This window comes from Primulina eburnea, chromosome 14 (assembly GCF_022965805.1).
Source record: "Primulina eburnea isolate SZY01 chromosome 14, ASM2296580v1, whole genome shotgun sequence".
Classification (NCBI taxonomy): Eukaryota; Viridiplantae; Streptophyta; class Magnoliopsida; order Lamiales; family Gesneriaceae; genus Primulina; species Primulina eburnea.
This window is the reverse complement of record NC_133114.1, coordinates 22,473,819-22,478,705: the sequence shown is the minus strand read 5'-3', so window position 1 is coordinate 22,478,705 and position 4,887 is coordinate 22,473,819. Positions and strand designations below refer to the sequence as shown.

Sequence of the window (4,887 nt, the reverse complement as noted above, 5' to 3'; positions counted from 1 at the left end):
TTTGATAATTTTAATCTAATGATAAAAACAGCACGAATGACTTAATTGATCTTAATATATAAAAATCTTAAACTCTATTGTTATCTCATTTTACTTGTAGGTAAAAATTAAAATTAAATAAATATTTTTATTTATTTTTATATATTATATAATATGATAAATATATAAACAAACTCGAGATAATTTTATAATTGATTTCTATAAATCTCAATAAAATTATTAGTATCACTCGATTAAACTTAAAAATTTATATTTGACTTGACTCACAAAATTAATGGCTCAATTATCATATTATATAATATATAAAATCAGGAAAAAAAATAAATCATGCAAGCAATGTCGGCGCGTGAACAAATAAGAAATATGAACTCAAGCAACACATTTGAAATTATAAAATTTATTATGATAAGGTTAACTTTGTCATTACAATCTAATATATAAATTTAATCACTCTTATTAAAATAATATCAAACATTAAGTATAATATCCTACATCTTATTTATCCTTCACTTATACTTATATTATATATCACATGCTTATCCTATCATGTGTATCAAACTATACATAAAGTTAGTATATAGCCGGATATAAAAGAATAACCCTCTCTCGTTCCCTTTCTCTATCTCAAGAGAAGTCTAGGGATTTTCACGTCGTTTTCTCAAACCAAGACTAGAAGTCGATTCCCGGAGTCCAATTATGTAAATTTTGTTCAATTTTGAACGCATTACCCAAGAAAGTAATATTTATTAAATTTTATTAAAGTTGTATGCATGTATGTTTACACTTCATGAAAGATTTGACAATTGAATGATATTTTGATATTATATGAATACTTGTGGTGACAACACCATATTAGTACTCCGGGATGAGCTCCGGAGGGGCCAATTACATTATATCTCATCTACGAAATATTATGCATGTTTTGAAAGTTAAAGCTATAATCATGTCATATGCATGTGATATGTTTTTATATATATTTGTTAATGCTTGAATATGCTTGTTGAATCTTAAAAATCGGTATTATGCTTGGATGGTGTAGATGAGAATGATGGACGAGCGATGGAGCGGCTCGGAGAAGCGAGGGGATTGCGAGTCATGAAACTCATATGAGAACCTTTCACTGCTGATGATTTTGGACACGTTTATTTTGTTTTTATGGGTTATGTGCATGATGATTGAGGTTGCCTAGGATACTTTTATGATGCCCAGTGAATTGTGAGATGACTGTTCTTGATTGACTAGATGTTGAAAAGTTTTTTTTGGAAACAAGTATGTCCAGTGAGTTGGGTTAATTTATGTTCGAGTCATACGGTGAAATGGAGTTTCAAGTCTAATTGTACTCAGGTTGGCTAAATTCTCGGTTCAGTCCCAATTGTTTGGGGTAGTTCCCGATATAGTCCTAAACGAATTTAATGTGCCAATTTAATCCCAAAAGTTGCCAAAGTTGGCCCAATCCAATTTCTCCGTTAGTCTGCTGTCAAACTAAATAGAGTTGGCCCAATCAAATTGAAAATTGAAAGAATCCCCAAAAAACTCATCCTCACTCCACGCTCTAAAAATCCCCAACCTCCTCCATCTCTCCATCGCACTCTGTCATCAAGTTAGCCACGCAAGGTATGTTCGCAATTTCTCATGGAAACAATTTCTTTATTTTCACGTCAATTCGAAGTTCTGTGAAACCAGTGATAGAGTTATTAGCTTGACTGTAAGCTAAATGGAATTACCGTAAATCTTGAAATTTTGATATCGTGAATTCTTAGAAATTTAATAGCATCTGTATTAGCTTGACCCAAGGGCTATATATTTTTTTCGTTGATGATGGTCAATTCCATTTTATGATTGGAAATTCCAGTTTACATTAGTTGGTGAAATATTTCATTTCTTTTGAAAGGCTTTTGAAAGTGTTTTTGTTAAATATTTCACGGAGTTATCAGTTTTTGTAAGCTAATTGTTTGTTGTTTATTAGCAGCCGAAAGTAACATAAGTGAGATCAAAATGGTGAGCTTCATTTTTAAAATTTTTTTTTGTGAAATTATATTGTGTTGTTTTGCTTGTGTGAAATACCTAATTGTTTTTATATTTTTGTTGTGATATAGGGTAAAACATATGTAGTTTTTGTTGGACGAAAACCCGGAGTATATGAGACTTGGGAAGAGGCACAAAAGCAAGTCAATAAATTTAGCGGCGCATCCCACAGGTCATTCTTGAGTAGGGAGGGGGCTATAAAAGCTTTTGATTCTTATATGGACAAGCAAGGTCTAGTGCAAGCTTCTTCCTCTACCAACACTGTCGAAGAAACGTCGAACACAACTTCTAGCGCAAATTCAAATGCAAGTGCAAGTACAAAACACACTCAAGCTGGAAAAATAGATAAATTGAACGAGGCGCTATCAAATTTGGTGAAGATAACGGAGGAGATAAAACAACAAATCGAATCTCTAAAGATTAGTGGTGATGACAACTAATGGATTATTTTGAGCATGTTGTAGTATCTTCTAACCTTTTAATGGATTGTATCGAGTGCACAATATTATTTTGTGAACTTTTAATGGAATGTATTGAGATTAAGTTTGGTCCCAATGTTTTCAAAAGTTTATTTTTTTTTTTTTTAACAGTTGAGGTGCTAGGCTTTATCTCATTTGAACGGTGACTCCACTGATTGAGGAGAATCCATGTGTATGATCCAAAATTAACCTGTAAAGCAATTGAATTTGGATAACTACAATGATACTGTAAATGAATGCAAAATGCAATTATTTTTTCCAGTTTTCTGATATGGTCCCATTATCTTGCTAGCAAAGCTACTGGATTGCATTTGAACCTTCAAATAATGGCAACCAATGTGGGAAAAGTTTATATACCAATACAGTATGATAAAAGTGAGCAGTCAATACCCATGTGGGAAAAGTTTATATACCATGGAAGCTGCTCTTATCTGCATTTACAAACCAAACTTGGACTCTAAATCTGGGAAAAGAGAAAGCATTCAAGCATTTACAATACCCATGTTCCACTAAAAAGCCGAACACCAGAATGTCAGACACAAAATTGTACTAGCTACTTCCCAGCCACAAAATCAATTGTTCCTGACTATTACCAGAAAGCATTCTGCATTTACAAACCAAACTTGGACTAGCTACTTCCCAGCCACAAAATCACTTGTTCCTGACTATTACCAAAAAACATGGATGCCAAAAAAGAAAATACAAATCCCAGCCACAAAATCACTTGTTCATGCTAGATCCTTGAGACGAGGTAGACTTCATGGACGATCGTAGTTGTGAGACAGTTGTGAAGTTGACGCCGTCTTTTACAAAAGCAGGTTTGTTGATATTCACCGGTCGATTACCCTATACAAAACATACATTTATACAAATATACATTAATTTACATTTATCAATGATATTAAACTTAACCTTACTTGAATATGAACACCAACTTCTTGTGGTCTTCTCACCTGTATTTTTATAGATACACATATAAGAATTTTCGTAAACAACACAAAAACAATGAAAATAAACAAAATATGCTTACATGTTGTTTCTCTTTTCTTATTTTTTGTGTCACGGTCTCTTGTTGGATGTCTTCATTCCCTTTACAAGTCCTTTGATTATGTCCTGATCCACCACATAATTTGCACTTATTGAACTTTTTCACACCTTTCAACTTATTTCGAGAAGAAGGGGGAGGTTCATCTGGTTCTCTTCTTCGCATTTTCGCCGGTCTTCCAAGTTTCTGTTTGTGAATTGGAGGCAATGGAGGAGGAATATTACATTCAGGCCACAAACATGGACCGTTGGTAGGCAATATGGACATTGCATAACATCTTTTATAGGTCTCGATCATGTAATACGAATGGACATACATTTCTGGATCCTCTTTCTTGCACCAAATGGCGCATACAGCGTGCTTGCAAGGAATGCCAGTCAAATCATATCTCCTACAACTGCATGACCTAATCGACAGGTCAACTGAATGTTGATCACGTATATCATCTGATCTTGATATTTGGTAAAGCATCTCATTGGACTTCATTGGGAAATATCTGACAGCCTCCAAATAGATCTTTGCCAACACATCTTTGATGTTTGGACAAATTCGACCCTTCCATTTTTTCACCTTCTCTCTATTAACTTGAAATCTGGCCATCAAAAGATTCCGTAGTGTTTCAAACATATCTATCACTGGCTTCTCCCTGGCATCTAATATAATGCTGTTAAAAGTTTCACACATGTTGTTCAATAAGATGTCAGATTTAGGGGAGGTGCTGAAATATGCTCTAGACCATTGATTTTCAGGCTTCTTAGCAAGCCATTCATATGCATTTTCATCAATAACTTTCATCTCATTCATTTGAACTCGAAATTCTTCAATTCTTGTCGCTTTTGCGGCAGCCCAAAAGGTGATCTTAACAGCCAAACTCTTGAATCCAGCACGTTTCATGTTGCTGTGTAAGTGTCGGGCACAAAATCTATGCTCCGCATCAGGAAATAAAGATTCAAGTGCTGGAATCAAACCCTTTTGCTTATCTGACATAAATGTAAAGTCATATTGAACACCACTAATCCCAAGGTCTTCATCTAACAGCCGGAGAAACCATGTCCAACTATCTTTTGTTTCACGTTCAACCAACGCGTAACATATTGGGAATATGTTGTTATTCGGATCTAAACCCACAGCCACTAGCAATTGTCCACCATGTTGTTCTTTTAAGAAGCATCCATCAACACCAATGACACGACGACATGCATCCTTAAATCCTTGCTTACACGCTGAAAAACAAACGTATAATCTTTGGAACCTTGGCCCTTCTTCGTCTTCTGTCAACTTCAAAACTATTGTAGCTCGAGAATCTGATCTTTTAAGTTCAGCACAGTATCTCCTTAT

General features: G+C 34.4%; 1 long non-coding RNA gene across 1 annotated transcript; it reads left to right on the top strand.

Annotated features, from left to right (window-relative positions):
• The first annotated feature begins 1,353 nt into the window (after positions 1-1,353).
• On the top strand, positions 1,354-2,573 carry LOC140812852 (uncharacterized). The gene is made up of 3 exons (XR_012113767.1): positions 1,354-1,614; positions 1,970-1,998; positions 2,097-2,573. It is a non-coding gene; the product is annotated as an uncharacterized lncRNA (long non-coding RNA).
• Positions 2,574-4,887: the final 2,314 nt, after the last annotated feature.